Consider the following 21,052-nt stretch of genomic DNA (forward strand, 5'->3'; position numbering starts at 1 on the left):
CGTTTTATTCAAGATTTTGCCTTTATCGCTCGTCCCCTTACTGACCTACTGAAGACCGACACAGAGTTTACCTGGGCCCCGATCAACAAAATGCGTTTTCCACGCTTGTCCGCCTGCTGACGTCATCACCGATTCTGGCACATTTTGATCCCGCGGCCCCTACTGAACTCCGCACAGACGCCTGCGGCTACGGGATCGGAGCAGTGCTCGCACAGTGCTCCCGGGGTCCAGACCGCGTCGTTGTGTATGCTAGCCGCCTGCTTTCACCTGCCGAGCAAAATTACTCGATTACCGAACGGGAGTGCCTCGCCCTGGTTTGGGCTGTAGCGAAATTCCGGCCATACTTGTTCGGGCGCGCTTTTTCTGTCGCCACGGACCACCATGCCCTTTGCTGGCTGTCCTCGCTGAAAGACCCTTCCGGGCGTCTTGGCCGCTGGGCGCTACGCCTTCAGGAGTATTCGTACACTGTTGTGTACAAGTCTGGACGTCTTCATCAAGACGCTGACTGCCTGTCTCGGTACCCTGTCGAGCCACCTGACCTCAGTGACACTGACGATATCCCTTCCTTGTTTGGCATTTCTGGCCTACACAACATCGCCGAAGAGCAGCGCAAGGACCCATATTTGCAAACCATCATCGAGGGCCTCAGCTCTGGAAGCTCGAAGCGCTCCCTGCAGCTCTTCGGTACCAAAAATGGCATCCTCTATCGCCGAAACTTCCGTCCTGACGGGTCCTCCTTCCTTCTAATCATTCCCCAGCAGCTGCGCTCTTCTATAATCGCAGAACTCCATGACCTGCCTGCAGCTGGACACCTTGGTGTGGCAAGAACCTACGATCGGATACGGCGCCGCTTCTTTTGGCCTGGCTTATACCGTACAGTCAAGCGTTACGTCACCACTTGCGAGCTGTGTCAACGCAGGAAGAAGCCTTCGGCACAACCTCCTGGTCTTCTGCACCCTATAGACGTGCCTGTGGAGCCGTTCCACCGTGTAGGGCTCGCCCTCCTTGGACCATTCCCGACCTCGGAATCCGGAAATAGGTGGGTCGCAGTAGCCACCGACTAAGCCACTCGGTACGCTATCACCCGTGCATTGCCTACGAGCTGCGCGACCGATGTCGTTGACTTCCTTTTGCTCAATCTTATTCTGCAACATGGTGCCCCTCGTCAATTACTCACGGACCGCGGGCGCTATTTCATGTCTCGAGTTGTTGACGACATCCTGCGCTCATGTTGAACGAAGCACAAGATTGCCACAGCATACCATCCGCAGACGAACGGGCTAACCGAGCGTTTAAACCGGACATTAACAGACATGTTGTCTATGTACGTCTCCCCCGACCACAAGGACTGGGATCTCGCCTTGCCCTATGTGACGTTCGCTTACAACACCTCTCGGCATGACACAACTGGTTACTCTCCGTTCTATCTCTTATATGGGAGACACGCCGTCCTGCCTTTGGATACACTTGTCCCATCCGCTGACCGTCCCGTCACCGCCTATGTCCGTGCCGCCATTGTTCAAGCTGCAGACGCTCGCCAAATCGCCCGTAGTCGGCTAAAAGCGTCCCAGCAAGCACAGAAGTCTCTGAACGACAATCGCCATCGCCACGTCACCTACGAACCGGGGTCGCTCGTTCTTCTGTGGTCCCCTTCCCTCCGCGTCGGTCTCTCTGAGAAACTTTTGTCCCCCCACCATGCCCCTTATCGTGCGGTGCGTCAGGTCACCGACGTCGCGTATGAAGTTGCTCCTCATACGCCTGCATCCTCATCAAGTAGACCACCCGCCGATATTGTTCACTTCATGCGCCTCAAGCCCTACCACGTCGCTTCTCGACCACCGGCCTAGCGTCGAGACGGCGCTCGTGCCGCCGGGAGTCATGTTACGACGAAGTGGCAATGGAAGACGAAGTGGCCTCCCGCGTGAGAGGACGAACGAAGAAGTGCCATGCTTACTAAGAAGAAGAAGAAGAGGCTCTTTCCCCGTAACAATATCCTGAACTAACACTTACAGGAAACAATAAACGAGAATTTTAACGCGCTACCGTTAAAGGCCCCGTGTCGCAGAAAACCAGCGCCGTCGTTGACGCCGAAAAAGGCCTAATCGACAGAGTCGTGGCATTACAACCACATGACCTCGCGTGAGTAATTCAAACACCCCAGTGCGATCACACACTTGCTTCCCGTATGTAAGTGTTTTTCACCTAAGTAAGGCTTTAGATTATTTTTTTAAATAGGGTTTCTGAGTTAGAAGAGGATTTTTTTCGGCATAGCATTGCCAGCGGTGTATCGCATCAAAATATAGCTAGGCAGTGCTATCTAGTAGGCTGGTTAACTAATACTTAGTTCACTTTTAGCTACTGCTGTTAGTCTGCTTAATTATTGAGCCCACCGTAAGCAATATCCATATCAGTTTTGAGAATGTCGAAAACGCGGTTACCCTCGACGCTGTGGCCCTACACATTCCGGCTACATCCAACAAAATACACGTGCTTTCGAGAAGCTCGCAGGCAAAGCAACCTCTCCAGTGCACGTAACTCGTCGAAATAGCCAAAATTTGTTGGGCCACAGCGCTGAGGTTAATCTCGTTTTCGAAATTCTAAAAACTGATATCGATATTACTTACGATGGGCTTCACTCCTCTCAACGATTAGTCGCATTAACAGGCTCATTTCTCCAAATCGCCACGTCGACGTCAGAGAGCAAATGAGTGAAGCCTCCACCCTCCAGAGGCGCCAACTGTCACGCATTCGCCCACCTCCAAGAAGGTTCCCACCCTTCAGAAGCCTAAGAAAGGAGCTACCACCTACCCACCTCCACTGTGCACTCCCTCCACCTTCCAGAAGCCCACGGAGCAGTGGAATGAAACCCACCCCCCAGCCTTCATAAGCCACCTCCCACAAGAAGGCCATGAGCGGAGCCAACCGCTCACCCGCAAACCCACTCCTCACCCACCTCCACCCTCCAGAAACCCACGGAGCAGCGGAATGAAACCCACCCCCACCCTTCATAATCCGCCTCCCACCAGAAGGTAATGAGCGGAGGCAACCGCCCACCCACAAACCCACTCCTCCACCCTCCAGAAGCCTTCACCCAGCAAAAGCCCACGGAGCTCTGGAACGAAAAAGTAATGGCGACAAATCGAAACCGAAAACGAACACCCCATCGCAGCTTCGCCGCATCAGTTCGCACGATTGTCCGTCGATTTTTATTTCCCGGGCGGTGCAGACTTCCCTTGTTCACTTTCTTCCGCTCTGCTCAATGACGTTGTTGATCAAATAATTGGGCTTATTTGTTAACAATACCTCTAGAACCAACTATATCCGAAGCATGCTCATGCTCTGGTGCAGCGTGCATCGTGAGCGACGTTTAGAAGTACAATGTTCGTTTTTTTTTCCCAAACTCTCAACACTAAAGGAGTAAAAGGGGAGTTAGCTGTCCTTCAGCGTACTCCCTTCTATAAAAGGGAGTGCGCTAAAGGACAGTCTACTGCCTTTTTGCTCCCACATAGGCGTGTTCCTGTTTAGAGTGAAGACGATTGCGAGGCCTCCGAGCAGCCTCTCCTGCGCACAGCGCCTATGGACGGAGACACCGCGCCATCAGAGAGCAGGTGACAACGGGCAGCAGCTGACGTGACGTGACTTGCGCGCACGCCGTGACAACGCCGGCGCTTATTGTTTTTTATTTCCTTACTCCTCTTCACCAGCATTGTTTGTGTCGCGCAGAGTCGACTTCGCTCGACGATGTCGGGGACTCGATTGTGCGCGCATATCGAACAGCTGCGGGGATCCGCCAGTCAGGGACAACTCTGTGGCAGTAATGTGGAGGCTCTCAGGACGAAAGCTAATACCTGAAAACAAAAGAGCCCACAGAGCCTTCACCTCAATTACGAGACAATGCTTGTAGCCAGCTGTGAAAGGCTACGGGCGGTCGCCCCAACTTGCGCTGCCTAAATGGTATTTGTGCGGTGGACCTCGGAAAGCGTGCGAATGACAGGGACCGTTTGCCCAGCGCACTCGTTTCGCGCCGCTCAGTGCTTGTTACGATTCCTCCCCCCCCCCCCTCCCGTCTCTTTCCTTAGTAAACACGTTAGTGTATTGGAAAGCCTTGCTCGACCAGCGCGCTCCGCCGGCAAACTCCGCTCACGGAGCGAGCGGTGCGAGAACAATCGCTGGAAGCAACGCCCTGTTGTTTTCAGACCCCGGTCGTTCGTGATGGCTCAGCTGCGCTTGGCTCCGGGTCGGAAACCGCGCGACAGCTCTGCACACGTTCTACAGCGGAGAAGGGGGTGGGAAGAGCTGCTTTTCTGCATAGGCCACAACCAACCGGTTCTACGAAGCAGGCCGCTGTTATTTTATAACAAAGCGCTGGCTGCGTTCAGATGGAAGCCGGATACTACCACGAAGCACTTACAGTTGCTCAGGGGCACTCCGTGCGGGTAGAAGCTTGCATTACATGCATTACACACATATACATTTCATCCATGTGCTACACAGAAGCGGTGTCCTATAGTGGTTTGAGCATCCGCCTCGCATGCGGGAGGCGCGGGGTTCGGTCCCCAGTGCCGCCGGGTACCCACCGGTGATACAATGGGTACAAGCTTTCCCCTTACCTGGTGCTCGGCTTCTTTAGGGCGAAATGATTGAGAAATGGTCTCTTGACCCCACCTTGTGCAATGAAAACTACCTTGTGACATGACGCTCTTTGGACAAAGATGCCCTTGCGCCTTTTGTAACATTTGTAACACATGGATGAATGAATCCATGAAAACATGGACTCATTCATCCATGTGTTATAAATGGATAGCTGTCGATTTTTGCCAAGGCTACTGAGTATCACCGTTAACTGCCGACGCAATTATTGAATTATGGAAAATTTACTACAATGTTTGCCGGCATATTCTGTTGGAATACTTTACCATGTGAAATTAAGGCGTCGTTTACTGTTCACTCATTTCATCATCGCATTAAAGAGTATTTAATTCATTTGCTGTGTAGTTGACATGCCTAAACAGTAGTAGTCCTTGTTTAAAGTTTCATTTTCTTTGCATTTTGTTTCAAATTTGTTGCTGTATATACTTTTTGTTCCGTTTTTCACCAATAATATTGTTTCCGTCGCTTTTCTGTAGGTTGTATATTTATGCTAACTACTTGATACGCTGCCTTTCATTATTTGCGATTTCACGCCACTTGCTTTGCTCTAGGAGGTCTCCCTGACAGTCGTGCACTATGAGACCCCCTTTTGTACTGATTTTATTGCATTCACTATTATACTGTGTGCTTTACTCAACAAGCTTGAAACTTGAAACTTTCGGTAGCATCCCTGTTCAAAGATATCTCGTTGCGCTGTATACATTCATTTTTTTTTTATTAGCATTGTGAACTCTCAGAGTAGTAGTAGTAGTAGTAGTAGTAGTATGTTTATTTGGCCATATTATATACAATATGCCCTCGAGGTGAGGCTAAAGGAGGTAGACCAAGCATACCTCCTGACAAGGCCTACACCCCGATCACACATCATGGAAAACGGGGGCCGAATGGACAAAAGATAAAAAACAATGAGCAAACATGATCACAATAGAAAATAGTTAATGATAGACAATAATAAATATCAATTAACAATAAACGAAACATTTCATCATATGCACATTCAAAAAATAATAATAAAGGAAACAGAACACAAACACACACTCAAAAAAAAAACCAAGTATACAGAATTAGCTGAAATTTAACCGGGGGGGAAAAGAATCGTCAGTTTTTTCTTGAATGCAGACACACTATAACTTTCTAAAGCAATCTGAGTAAGATACTGGTAGGCATTACACAATGTTATAATTTGATAATCAGTTGTTTGTTTACCATAATTTGTTCTGGGTCTTGCAGTAGATAGGGCAACGGAACGTAGACCATACGCAACGTTTCTTGAATTATAAGTATTAGAAAAAGAGCTAAAGTCATGCTTGACTTTATAAAAAATGTGAAGAGCCAAACTAAAATTGTATGAATTAAAGAAATTGCGAACATGAAATGTTTCAAAAAGATTTGCTTCAACAGATGAACTTGAACTTAATAAACGTAGAGCTCTTTTCTGGAGAGAAAGCAATTTGTATGAATCAGTTTTGTTGCATGTACCCCAGACTAGGTTGCAATACACCAGGTGAGAATGAACAAGGGCCAAATATAACTGTTTTTTAACTTGTAATGGGAGGAGATGTCTAACACGATAAATAACATAAATAGATCTGGCCATTTTTAGTCTAATGTAGTTTATATGATCACTCCAACCCAAATCGCTACGAAAAAACACACCAAGGAACCGGCAACTATGAACTTGCTCGATGTTAAAGTCATTAAAAAATAGTTTGATGTGATGATCTAATGGTTTGTTTTTTGGATGGAAGAGCATAAACTTTGTTTTGTTTACGTTTAATTGAAGTTGATTCACATAGAGCCAAACCGCTAACTCCTCAAGCCAGGCATTACATTGGTGTTCAATTACTTAGAGACTGGAGCCGGAAAAAAAGACATTAGTATCGTCGGCATACATCATGATATTAGGAGTAAATGGAATGTTTACAATGTCATTAATATAGAGAATAAATAAAAGTGGTCCCAAAATTGAACCCTGAGGAACACCGAATTTTATCATACCAAAACTGGATTTTACATCATGAATCTTAGTGTACTGTATCCGTGCAGTTAGATAACTTTCCAAAAGTGAATTTGCCACTCCACGGATCCCGTAAGTCTTTAATTTATGGAGCAGTATTGTATGTTGCACAGAATCGAAAGCTTTGCGTAGGTCAAGAAAAATTCCAACAGAAAAAAGCTTAGTTTCAAAATTGTTAATTATAGAGTTTTTAATATCTAACAGAGCAGATTCTGTTGATTTACCGGCCTGAAAGCCATACTGTTGGGGGCAGATAAGATGTTTAGCTTGTAAGAAATTGTTTAGTCGCCTATAGAGTACACGCTCAGCTAACTTCGAAAACAGTGGCAATACCGAAATAGGACGGTAATTATTTGGGTCATTTTTGTTGCCTCCTTTGAATAAAACGGTAACGCGCGCGACTTTTAATTTGCTAGGGAATACACCAGAAAGTAGCATTCTGTTACAAATATGCGTAAGAGGGCCAGCAATAATATTTACAGCACATTTGATAGGAAAAGCAGCAACTTCGTCATCTCCAGGTGAGCAGGTGTTCCTAAATGAATTAATGATAGAAATAACTTCATCCACTGAAGTAGGGGACAAAAATATAGATTCAGTACTGCAAGAGGGTAAGTATGAGTCGACAGTCCGGGTTGAATGACAGCTAGCAGAAGGTCGGTATGCTCCGGCAGCTAAAAAGTGTTCATTCAGCATATTGGCAAGTGAAACTCCAGCATAATTCACCCCATTGACTTTCAGCTCAGAGGGAAGACAATTCTTCCTGTTCCCTATAATAACGTTAATACCTTGCCAAAGTAATTTAGGATTGTGTAAGATTGACGAAAACGTATTAATATAAAAAAAAGATTTAGCTTTCTTTAGATCTGAGTTTAATTTATTTCGAAACTTCTTAAACTTAACTAAATCATCCGGGCATCGCGTTTCCAAAAAACGAGAGAACATTTTGTTCTTTTCTTTAATTTGTTTCAAAAGTGCTCCTGTCATCCATTCTTTTCTAGCCTTTCTATGTTTTTTTATAGTTTGAGTTGAGAACGCGGCGTAATAGCATTTAAGCAGCTTCTGAATAAATATATCATAAGCACGGGACGAGTCATTTTCACCATATACATCTACCCAATTAATTGTAGACAACAAGTGACAAAATCTGGAGATGCTCTTTTCTTCATTAACTCTACGAGCGTGAACGGGTTTATTCAATTTGGTCGTATCAGGAAAAAGTGAAAAGAAAGGCAAGTGATCACTAATACCAGAAGAAAAAACACCGGATATGCAACTCTGAGGTGGGAAATTAGTGAAGCACAAATCAATTAATGTTTCAGAGTGCAAGGATATGCGAGTAGGCAATTCAATAGTATTGTCACACCCATTAGACAGCATTATTTCATTTAAATTAATCTTCAGAGCGTTATCCTCCAAAAAGTTAATATTTAAGTCACCTAGCACAATGATACGCCAGTTGTTTTGGTTTGCAAACTTCAGAAAACAATCAATGAAGCGAAAAAAATTGTCAGAATTTCCTTGAGGGGGGCGATACACAACCATAATAGCAACTCTATGAAAAACAATGCAGACAGTTTCAAAATCAGTACAAACAAGTGAATAATCCGACAAGACCTCAAAGCACAAATAATTTTGCACATATAAAGATACACCACCACCACGCTTTCCATCTCGAAATACTGAAATGGGTTTGTAACCAGGAAACTCGCTGACATCTGCATTTGAGGTAAACCATGTTTCAGTGAAGGCAATAAGGTCAAAATTAAAGTTCAGTTTAGTTAATTCAGCTTCTACTTCTTCTGATTTATTTTTTAGGCTTTGACAGTTCAAGTGGTAAAGAGATAGTGTGTTGCGAGGATTGTAAGCACCGTCCTTTAGAAATTCGGTGAATGACTCGGCAGTAAAATAAGCCATTGTTGAGCAGGCGTACTACGCAGACTCGCAGCAAAAGTGATTAAACCATCTTATCAATGTCCTCCTCACAAGCGATCCTGATGGCTCGTGCACCAGGTTGCTTTCGAGCGTAGATCTTTCCTTCCTTAGACCAGACGAAAGCGTACTTCATTTCCTTAGCCTTCATTTTAGCGAGCCACAGTAAATTCCTGCTAGAAGCCGTCAGGTTATCAAAGAATCGAATGTCATCTTCGCATTCTTTGCGCTTTTAAATCCAGTCTGTTTTTGTGGATCGGTTGGCAAAACGGATCAAAACCACAGGCACCTTATCTGGTTGAGATGGAAGGTGGTGTAGCCCTTCAACGGTCCTTTGCAACAAGTGTGGGCAAGTCAAGCTTCACAGCAAGGCTGTTTACTTTGCTCAGTAAATCTTCACCATCTGTCACAGGTATTCCATGTATTTCCATGTTTTGCCGCCTACTGTACTGGCTCAGATCGTTCAATTCCTGGCGCAGTTTTCGAATTTGCTGCCCGTCCTGGTTTGCCTCAATGTCGTCAACTCTCTTACGCAGGAGCTCGATTTCCTTGTCATGCCTATTAGATACTTCGAGCAATTTGTCATACGTGTCAGACATATGTTGTACAGACATTTCAATGCTTGAAACGGTTTCCTTCAAAGATGTCAGATCATCCACTTTGGCCGTGAGATTTGCCAAAGCCTTACTAATCTCAGCAAGCTGTTTGCATAGGACAGCAGAAGATGCATTACTGCTGCTATCCTGACTGCGAGACGCCGAATATCTACATGTCAAGCATTTCAAGGCTTTTCTTAATTCAGCATTTTTTGCTTTAAAACTCCGCTCCCAAACCCCTGCACACTTCCCTATATGAAACCTTTGACAGCAATCCGCACAAGTCATAAATTCTTCACCATCTATAATGTCTTCATAGCATGCAGAACAAGGATCAAACTTTTCAGATGACATTGCAAGCAAGACACTAGACCATGGGCAGCAGTGGCAGCAGTGGCAGTCACTGTGTATATACGAAAGCATAGACAGTGTAATTTGTGAGGCGAAAATTCATTTGTAACAATAACGCCAAATGTAAATTTCATCTGCCTGCCTGGAACGAAGAGAGGTGCTGAGAGAGGCGTGAGCTGCGGTTGGTATGCATGGAAGATGCGTAATTGCGCGAAAGCTGAAAAAAAGCGCTCGTTTCGGGAAATGGAGGGAAGAAGCGACAGCGAGCGAAAAACGCAAGAGGAAATAAAGCAGTTCGTCAGCAGGGCAAATAATGCCGTCTTGAATACGCTGTGTGTAACCTCAGTGAGCAAGGCGTATCAAATCATGGCGCGCTGTAGCAGACATGTCGACCAATTGACGACCAATCGTACGCTCCGCGCCTCTTGCCAGCATAACCTCTAAATGTACGACGGCCACATACCCCTCATCAATAAACTCAGGGTCCTCGGCCTCTATATACAGGACACTTTGGATGCAACCTCCACTCTACAACTCCTAGACAAGCATAGCAAACAAATCGCGTACCTTATCCGTAGATCGAGTTGTCACATGCAACCACGGCCTACCGGAGAGGGAAACCCTGAATATAACAGACGCCCTCATAGCAGACTTATCGCCTTCCCTATCACTTGCGCACCAAAACGCAACAAGATAAAGCTGATTAGAAAGGCGACCACCCCAGCCCTTCGCCTACCACGATCAGCACAAATCACTTAATCGCACCGGGCACCTACAGTACTATCCCAGAAGTATTCGAAGCCCAACGAAGCGACCAGATACCAGCCCGCACAGGAACCGGCCAAAACCTCTTACGGCATGCAGTGCTCTGCCCCGCCGCGGTGGCTCAGTGGTTAGGGCGCTCGACTACTGATCCGGAGTTCCCGGGTTCGAACCCGACCGCGGCGGCTGCGTTTTTATGGAGGAAAAACGCTAAGGCGCCCGTGTGCTGTGCGATGTCAGTGCACGTTAAAGATCCCCAGGTGGTCGAAATTATTCCGGAGCCCTCCACTATGGCACCTCATTCTTCCTTTCTTCTTTCACTCCCTCCTTATCCCTTCCCTTACGGAGCGGTTCAGGTGCCCAACGATATATGAGACAGATACTGCGCCATTTCCTTTCCCCCAAAAAACCAATTATTATTATGCAGTGCTCTCAAGCTCAAAATTGCTATGCAGGCCTCATTGAGGACATTTCGCCTCCCGCGGGCCAGAAACTGAAAAATAATAGGAAAAGGGAATCAATCAATGACAATGGCGTTATTTTTTATTTTATTTTTCGGGGGAAGAAGCTTGATTTCTTACTCGCACGAATAACCCCTCAGTTCTAAGCATGCTGCTGGCTTGAGGTTTGACAGCACTTAGCAGCGACAAGGGATGGAGTATCCAGCGTTAGGTCTTGTGCGGAGATGCATGGCGGCACTGTCTGTCATTCTTGAACTCAGAGCACACATTTGTTCGCTTCCATTAAAGAGAAGAGGTGCTCTCACGAGTATGTGCTCCAGAACTTGGCAATCATCCTTATCGTTTTTCATCAGTTTTTCATCTTCAACTCTTCGTTTAAGCTTTAGGCAGCGCCAGTCCAGCACTGAACTTTCACTGCAAAAAGCCTGTGTTCTTACTGCCACAAGAGCTGTAGAAGATACTGAAATAGATGCGGCAGAAATGAAACACAAGTTTGACCACGCTATCGCCAAGCGGTATTCGGTACGGTGACGCGACCAATATATCTTCCCAAATAATACCACAAATGGTGAGAAAACAGGAAGAGCCCTCCCCAAAAAAGCGTACATAGCACGCGGTAAGTTGGTTTCAAGGTCTCCAAGAAGCAAGTGCGCTATAAGGTATGCAAAAAGTCCTTCTAGCTAAGGGGGCCACTCCTCAACCCGAACTGTAAGCCTTATAGGAGCGCTTGCATGGCACTGCGATTATTGGCACTCACTGAATTCGCTGACGGATACAAGCGAAGGTGGTGGCCATTGTCTTCTTTCGGCGTGCCTTAACACTTCCCTGGAATTCCTTCATCTCCAATTGCTAAGACTGGTAGGTGATAATCCCCACCAGCTAAACGCGCATATCCCCTTCATACTTGCATAGGCTTTCTCACCTCGGCTGCCCTGACGTTTCGAGCAACAATTTTGCTGTCTTAGCGCGAAAGCACTACTTCACTATCCAATTCTGAAAAGGCCTATGTTTGTCTGAAGCCTCTCAGGTGCCCGCGGAAAATATATATATATATATATATATATATATATATATATATATATATATATATATATATATATATATATATATATATATATATATATATATATATATATATATATATATATATATATATATATATATTTTAAAATACCTTACAGGCCCCATGGGGGCATTGTGTAAGGGGGGTTACAGAGTAAGCAGCCTTCTAAAGTGGTATACAAAAGATAGACCTCAATACAGGGCTCATCAACATTACTACCAAGATAAAAACATGAAACAGGAACAACTGTAGTAATGAAAGACCACAAAGGTACACTTAAGGAAATAACATGAGTAAAACTTAACGTAAGGCATTAATACTAGAAAGTAAAATACACAAAGAATGAACATATCAGGGAGTACAATTCTTGAAGTGATATTCAGGGAAAAAGACGCAAAAAAGCAATAATATATACAGGTCATACAAGTGAACACACGACGCAGCATCAAATAGCAATTCACAGGCGCGAGATAGCAATGCATCACAAATATCACAAGGAGTTCGAAGCAGATTGCCAAGTGTATAAGAAACAAGATAAAGTTATTTGTAAGTGCTATTATGAACAATGCTCGTGTAGGAGATGACGAAATTTTTCTTGATCTGACTCGGAAGCAATGTGATCAGGCAGATTATTCCACAAGCGAATGGCGGTAGGGAGTGCGGAAAAGTTAAAAGCATGTGTCGTACCGTACATGCGCGCAAAACTTAAGTGGTTATTTAAACGACGAGACGTGTTCGAGGCGGTCTGGATATGTAGTGTGGAATGTGTGGCATTATAAACATATATGTGAAACAAGGATAACAGAGCGACATTACGGCGAAGAACTAAAGGCTTTATGGAATGATCGAGTTTCATTTGCGTTACGCTGGAGTGATGGCTATAATTACGTGAAATGAAACGGGCAGCTCGGTTCTGGACTGATTCAAGCATGTCGATTAAGTATGTAGGATGTGGGGGCCAAATGGAAGATGCATACTCGAGCTGAGGACGAACAAATGTCTGATAGGCCAATTTGCGGATGTGGGAAGGTGAATTACTCAGATTACGACGTAGGTAACATAATGTCCTTGAAGCTTTTGCGCAAACGGCTGTAATATGGTCTGTCCAGGAGAGGTTATCGGTTAGGTGAACACCCAAATATTTATACGATACTGTATGTAACAATTCGTTATTATTGACGTTGTATAAAAAATGTGAGTTGTCACGCTTACGACTAAAATAAATTACCTGACATTTTGACACATTTAAAGCCATTAACCAGGTGTTACACCAACTATGAATTAGGCTAAGGTCATTTTGAAGGGCCAGGTGGTCGTCAGTACTGTTACTTGATCTGTAAATAATGCAGTCGTCAGCGAAAATACGTAAGCGAGAAGAAACATTAAGTGGCAAATCATTTATGTAAATTAGGAAGAGTAAAGGGCCCAAAACACTGCCCTGAGGCACACCAGAAGTAACGTAAGTAGGAGACGAAGCAATATTATTAACTACTGTGAACTGCTGACGATTAGAAAGAAAATTACGAATCCATGTTAGAGTGAAGGAGTCAATTCGAAGTGCAGTTAATTTAGCAATAAGGCGACAATGAGCTACACGATCAAATGCTTTGGAAAAGTCAAGGAAAATGCAATCGGTCTGCTGGTTCTTGTTCATGTTAAGGTGCATATCAGTCGTGAATTCGAGTAACTGTGTCTCACATGATAATCCTTTCCTGAAACCATGTTGATGGCGAAAAAAGAAATTATTGGAGTCTAGGTGATTATAAATATGAGTAGCAATTATATGTTCGAGCATCTTGCAGCAAATGCAGGTCAATGAAATTGGACGGTAATTTTCCGGGGAGTGTTTATCCCCAGTTTTAAATATGGGTATGATTTTGGCCATTTTCCAGTCATTGGGCAGCTGTCCCGATGACAAAGACTGCTTGAATATATGGTACAGAATGTTACTTGATATAGAAATGGTATTTTTTAATATCATGGAACTAATATTGTCAATACCAGATGAAGTAGAAAACTACAAATTATTAATAAGACATGCAATTCCCTCCACCGAGATTTCAATACTTTCCATGAATTGCCAGTCAAAATCAGCAACATCAGGTACATTGGTATGATCCTCGCGGCTGAAAATGGATGAAAAACACGTATTAAACGCAGAGGGGCACGCATTGTCAGGGAGGGGAGTATTTGTATCGCTATGCAAGGCTATCTGGTTAGAGTCACGGTCAGGTGATATAACTCGCCAAAACTTTATTGGATTCGAATTTAAGAGAGAAGGTAAATCTGTGGAGAAATATTTATTTTTAGCTGCAGCTAAGGCAGAACAGTACGTTTTTAAGCAAAGGCTGTACCTTTCCCACGAAGGAGCATTATTGACGCGTTTAGCGGTATTGTACCGACGTTTCTTTTTATTCCTGAGCTTACGTAGGGCTTTAGTAAACCAAGGATTTGTTTTGTCATTTGTTATCGAGATCAACGGGATATATTTGTTAATTGGAGTAGACATTTTATTCTTGAAGCATACCCAGTTATCTTCCACCGAGTGGTTATAAAAAGAAGGAAGTAGCGTGCGGTTGAAAAATACTTCATGTTCATCGTTTATTTTAGAGTAGTTTGCTTTATTATAATCACGTATTATTTTCTTTGAGATCCCTGAAAAGGGTAGTGGAACACTGATTGTTACCTGAAGAAGGTCGTGATCGCTAAAGCCGTTTAGATGAACTACAGATTCAATTTTTTCGGGGGTGTTGGTGAGTATAAGGTCTAGAATGTTAGTACCGCGGGTTGGTTTGTTAACGACCTGGAACAGGTTAAGATCTAAAGTTAAGTTAAGAAAATCCACAGATGTTCGACAAGATGATGATAGATTACGCCAACTTATGAGCGCAAAGTTAAAATCACCGAATAAGTAAACAGAATGCGCTGGACAGAGCTGGAGGGCCGTGGTTATGCTATTGCGTAGTTCTGTAACGAAAGAAGTGCTGTAGTCAGGTGGACGGTAGCAAGCACCTACCAGTAGTTTGGTCGTATTTATTATTACTTCAACCCACACAATCTCAAGAGATGAGTTCGAGTCGATAATAAGTGAAGATAATGACTTTTTAACACCAAGAAGAACGCCCCCGCCTTTCTTGCTAGTTCGATCTTTGCGGTAAATATTATAAGAATGGTTATCAGGAAGAATTTCGTCGTAAGTAATGTCAGGATTTAGCCATGTTTCGGTAAGAACAAGAATATTAGATTCGTTATCGTCAAGCAGAGAGCAAACTAATTCGCGCTTAGGCATGATGCTTCGTATGTTTGCGTAAGATAGTGTCAACAAAGACCCATTGATAGGTAGCTTTGACTGTGGAAGAGCCCGTGAGCAAGTGCTTATGTCTAGCTATCTTTGCGACATGACAACGGTATCAGTGTTTTTGTCGTACGTGGAAGTCTGATTTCTTATAAACAGCCGATCTATTGACAGTTTAAAAGGAACTTTTTGAGGTTTGGCAAAGTCAAGCAGCTTCTTTCTAGCTTGTCGCGTAGCTGGGGAGAAATCTTCACCGATTGAATATTTTAAGCTTTTTAATTTGTGTGCAGATGACAAGATGCGTTGCTTGTCTTTAAAAAAAGTTAGTTTAGCTATTATAGGTCTGTTCTTTCCTTCTTGGTATTTCCCAAGCCTATGTACACGTTCGAATTGCGAACTGATTGTTTCAGTTTGCAGTTTTTCAGAGCAGAATTTTATGACTTCCTTTTCAGGGGTAGCCAGTCCTCATCAGGGTCATCTTCTATCCCGAAAAACAGCAAATTACTTCGTCTGAGCCTGTTTTCTGCGTCCTCACATATTGAAGTTATTGTATGCAGCTGATCTGAGACATCACTTAAAGTTTTGATTCCTTTTTCCTTCACGCTCAAATCTGCAGCGTTTTCTGAGGAAGTGGCCAACTCAAGCGCCGCAACATTGGCTGTTAGAATGATGAGTTCATTATCAGTGGCAGCTTGTTTGTCCTTTGCGCTTATATATATATATATATATATATATATATATATATATATATATATATATATATATATATATATATATATATATATATATATATATATATATATATATATATATATAATGTCGCTACAGGGTTTCGAAACCACGGCGGCGCGAATAGATGAACTTCGCTGGCCAGGAAACTTCGCGGGATCTCCTCACATACTACCAAATCACTTTCACTACAAAAAAAAGTCGCTTCACCCTCCCGGCACCTCATACATTCAAAATATAGTGGAGTCTAGCGGCAACTTCAGACAAACTGCTACATCTCACCCTACCTCCTTCATCGCTACCACCCTACTTTGCCCCCCCCCCCCTCCACTCTGCTCAACATGTGGGCCTTCCAAGGCCACCCTCATACACCACCTGTGGGAATGCCCCCGACCCATGGCACTTCCTCTCCCGCCCAACCCAACCCCCTCTCCATGAGAGACCGCTCTGCGAGTTGCTCGACCAGCTGGCCAAACGTGGCTATAGTCGACTGAGCTCTCCGCGAACCTCAGGCCCATATGGACTCTTGCACAAGTGGGAGCCCGCTCTTGAGGACCTTCTTTTATTATTTTTTTGCTTCCAAATAAAGTTGTTTCCACCACCACCACCTCTTCTCTGCTTCCCTTTCGATCCCGTAAAACCGCAGCTCGGTACGGACGACGCACCCGACATTTTGGCGGAATAGGACGAACACTTTGGCTGCATTCAGAGTGCTGTGCCGAGCGCATTTGTTATTCCCCGCTTTGGAGGCCCCCTCTCTTTTTTTCGTCCCAGGGAGGTGCCATTATGATTGGCATCATCATATTTTCGTGGCGTCTACCATCTGCCCCTCAATGCACCGCCCCTTCCGGTGCCGGCCGTAATATTGCGCTTAGGCGATCAAACTCTGGTCATGTCTTACCTAGCGAATATCAGGATGCACGCGTCAGCACATACCACTGGTGCGGTTGCGTATGAACTCAAGAAACCATCGCATGTTCCCTACGGAACGCGCGAGACAATTCAAAACGCCCAAGCGTGCTCTGCAATACTTAGGCCGCACCTGTATACGCTTAGAAGTTGCGACAAAGCATGAAAACATTTCTTCTGGCCACAAAGCGAAGGAAACTGCTTCGCAGGTCTTTATGCTGAATCCAGACCGATAAAGAACGTGTTTATGTATTATTTATTCATTTATTTATTTATTCAGCATACCCCTAAAGGCCCTCCTTCGATGGTATTACATAAGGGGGGGCTCAGTGTAAAAACATGTACAAGTAGCATCAATAACAAGCAAAGGAACAATAAACAGGCTAGGTATAACGTGGAAAAAATAATTAAGCACCAGAGAGTAAATAAAAAAGCGGGCAATAAAAAACATAATACAATTCGAGGTTTAAAGAAAAAGATTAGGTATGACGGAAATGAAAAATACTACAACGTACGTATTATGGCCGCAATCAGGCGCATTGCACTGCACGAGCTCATCATTTATTCTTGTTTTCAATCCCATGTGCGCAGCTGCAGCCTACCGCAACAACCGGGATAAAAATAGCGCATCTTTGTGACGCGCATGAATGTTTTTGTCAAAGTCGTGACATGCCCGATAGCACACCCGAAGACAAGTGTGCATAAAAAATCAGAACAATCTCTCGCCTTCGCCCTCGCAGTGTGTGATAAGCCGCCCGAACAGGAGAAAAATTCCTTCCCATGCAAAGCGTACATGGCCTGTGGCTGCCACGCGAGTGGTAGCCACTTTGCATGGGTTGGCAGTGTTCGTCGCATGGCCTATCAACACGAGTAGATGCTGAGGACAGAAGGGCCTGCTTCGTCAACCCCACGGAGTATATTGGTCATTTCCGTACATCAGGCGTTCTCTTTCCTGTTCTGCGGAAAATGGACCCCCCCCCCCCCCCCCCCCCTTTTTTTAAACTCAGGACGCCCATTCTGAAAAGAGAGATTGTTCTCACTCTGAGGAAGGACCATATACCTACAGAATGGCAAGCATCTATAACTGTGCTAGAAGGATGATAAAATATAACACTTCATGAATAAATTGCGTTAGACACTTGCAAAATATATAGCAGCGACGTTTCGTGAAGTACGCAGTTTGTGGTATGTTCAGTGGAAGCGACGTGCGCGGCCGTTATTTTTATTCTTATTTACGTCTGTTTATTTTTTGCAAACAAAATTGGCTAAGTTGCTGGGATGGCAAATCAGCCGAACACAATTAGTACTGCGTGCGAGGACACCTATCGCAGTGCGTATCCATTAAGTACCGCCTCTGTTTCATGACGTAAGGACTGCATTTTCAAATAACCGAAGACCGAACACTAGAGCTCAGAACAGGGACCCCCGGAACAAGGGAGGGAGGGGGGGGGGGGGGGGGCTGTTGCCTTCCAACATTTCTTCAGAGGGGGCGGCGCTCCACAGTCTCCAACTGCTTGCACTCAGATCAGATCCCTAACAACGGCTTTAATTCTATGACGTTAATAATCTAAAGCACAGTGGGGCTGAGCCATTTGACTTCGTAGCCAGCCATAAAGCAATACGTTTGCGTAGCCTAAGCCAGTCATGTCCCAACAGAAGCCATTGACTGACTGACTTCTGTTCATGAGCATGCTTAGCAGACTCTATAGCGCGTGCTTCCAGGAAGGACCGCGCGTTGGTTCCGCCTAACCGGCTAGTTAGCCGCGCTCAGCCGGGGACGGGTAGCAAGAACGAGGCCAGCGAGAGCGAGTGGGACAGGCCAGGAATAAAAGCGGTGGTTTCGTTTGCCGCGCACATTCCGCGGCGGACACGCGCAACAGCTTCGCGCGCTTATCTGGAAGTCTCACGCTCGACATCGATACTTGCGCCGTTCGTGGTCCACTGGCGGCACTCCAGGCGACACACCGCGTCTTTTCCAGCAGGGAAATTATATTCAGCGAACACTTTCAGAAATTTTCAAAAATAGGCTTTGTGTGGTAAAAATATGGCTTTTGCGGCATAGTATTACCAGTGTTGGCGGACACCGGAAAACCGGTGAATCGTCTTAAGAAGTAAGCTGGTTAACTAATTTTTAATAATTAAGTTTGTAACTAGTAGAGTTAGGCGCCCAGTTGCAATTAGAGATTTGTAGCCAGTCATTAGTAATAGCCATATAGGTTTTTAGAATTTCGAAAATACGATTACCCTCGGCGTTGTAGCTCGACAAAATTTGGCTTTTTCGACAAATTACGCGCACTGGAGGGGTTGCTTTGCCTGCATGCTTTCGAAAGCGCATGTATTTTCGCACGATGCGGCCAAATTTTGTCGAGCCACAGCGGCGAGGGCAATCGTATTTTCGAAATTAAGAAAAACATATGTGGCTATTACTAATGACTGGCTACAAATCTCTAATTGCAACTGGGCGCCTAACTCTACTAGTTAAAAAGTTAATTATTAAAAACTAGTTAACCAGCTCACTACCTAATACGGTTTTCTGGTGCCCGCCAACACTGGTAATACTATGCCGCAAAAGCCATGTTTTTACCGAAAAAAGCCTATTGTCGAAAATTTTGAAAGTGTTCGCTGAAACACCCGGTACAGCGTTCGGCAGTGTATGTCTCAAGCCTTGTAGATCAAACACAGCTAGGCGCGGACGGTTGGTGCTTGATAGCGCTTTCTTTCAAATAAAAGACCACAAATTTAAGGGGGATACTTAAGCGGCGCCTTAAGGGTTTGACGCGACAGCGTAAATGAGTCCCTTCAGCGGCCTGGGGTCCTCTTTACATACCACTTCGCAGACACGGTCATTCTATACTTTAAATTCATTTTTTTACCGAAAAGACCGAGTTAGTGTAGATGTAGGGGTATGTATATAATATAGAAGTAGTTTAAAAGTTCAAGCTATGCCTGATGTACCAAACGCGGAGTGTATTTTTTGCAAAGTATCTTCGGGAAGTATTAGGTATGTTATAGGGGCTTTGTACAGGCCCCAAAATTCCAGCATTACTGTTTTGGAAGAATTAAAGAAATACTTAATTATGCATGTAAAGCTGAGGATTCTGTAATCCTGCCCGGAGATTTCAGTGTACCTAACATAGATTGGCCAACTGTGTCGCTTAAGAACTGCGCTGATATTGAATTGAATGCAATGGTGAAGCAATGTTAGATCTAGCATTCACTTTTGATTTGTTACAAGCAGCTTAAGGTTTGCTATAATACAGGAAAACACGAAATTTCTTCTAAAGCTTTTTTTTTCTGAACTGGACCATAAAATACAAAACAAACTGCCAGATATTTTCGGGAATATCTGATCATCAGGCAGTTTTACTTACTTTGAATGGTGTGGCTGTAAACAAGACCAGAAATAACTCAGTTTTTCCCGATTTCTCTCGTGCAGATGACGCGTCAGTTATTGGTATGGTTTCATTTTCTTTCGACAATTTTCATAGCAGTACCGCTGATGTGCATAGCCTGCGGTCCTCTTTTAAGGGTCTTGTGGATGACAGTACTGACCATTTTGTATGAATGGTCGATAAGAAAACTCGTGTCAACCCTTGGATATGTCGGTCAACACTGCAGCGCAAAAGAAAGCTAAAACGGCTAAAATAAAACATGATAGTGATGGTACTGACATTATTGCGCGTAAAATTTCTGCTCTGACCCTAGATAATAAAACCATATATCACTAGATAAAGAGAAATATTATGGTGCTTCACTGCAAAATCACATTGCTACGTCTCCAGAAAAAATCTGGCGAGCGATTTCCCCAACTGCTACCAACTGCGATACATTTGTCATGGCTAATAAACTAGTATCCGACGCTAAACAGGTGGCAAATGATTTAATCTTTATTTCAAATCTGTTTTCACACAGTATGGCGACACGTTGCCCAATTTTACTTCGGGTTTACCGCCAGTACCAGACGTTGTAACCAGCGAACAGGGAATTTTCAATTTGCTTTTGAACGTAATACTAACAAATCTTCTGGTCCCGAGGCTTTTCTGAACAGGTATGTGGAATGGGTAGCTGTTGTTTTCCAAATCACGGCTTGACGGCCAAATTCCAAGGGGCTGGAGGATCGCCAGAGTCAAGCCACTTCATAAAAATTGAAAGGAAAACCTTATTGTTAATTAACGTCCGATTTCACTAACTATACAAGGTTTGCAAAATGCACGAGCATATTATACATAAACAAATTTCAATTTCAGAACATTTAGACAAGCATAATGGGTTGACTAAATTTCAACA

The sequence above is a fragment of the Amblyomma americanum genome, chromosome 1 (assembly GCF_052857255.1).
Source record: "Amblyomma americanum isolate KBUSLIRL-KWMA chromosome 1, ASM5285725v1, whole genome shotgun sequence".
Lineage (NCBI taxonomy): Eukaryota > Metazoa > Arthropoda > Arachnida > Ixodida > Ixodidae > Amblyomma > Amblyomma americanum.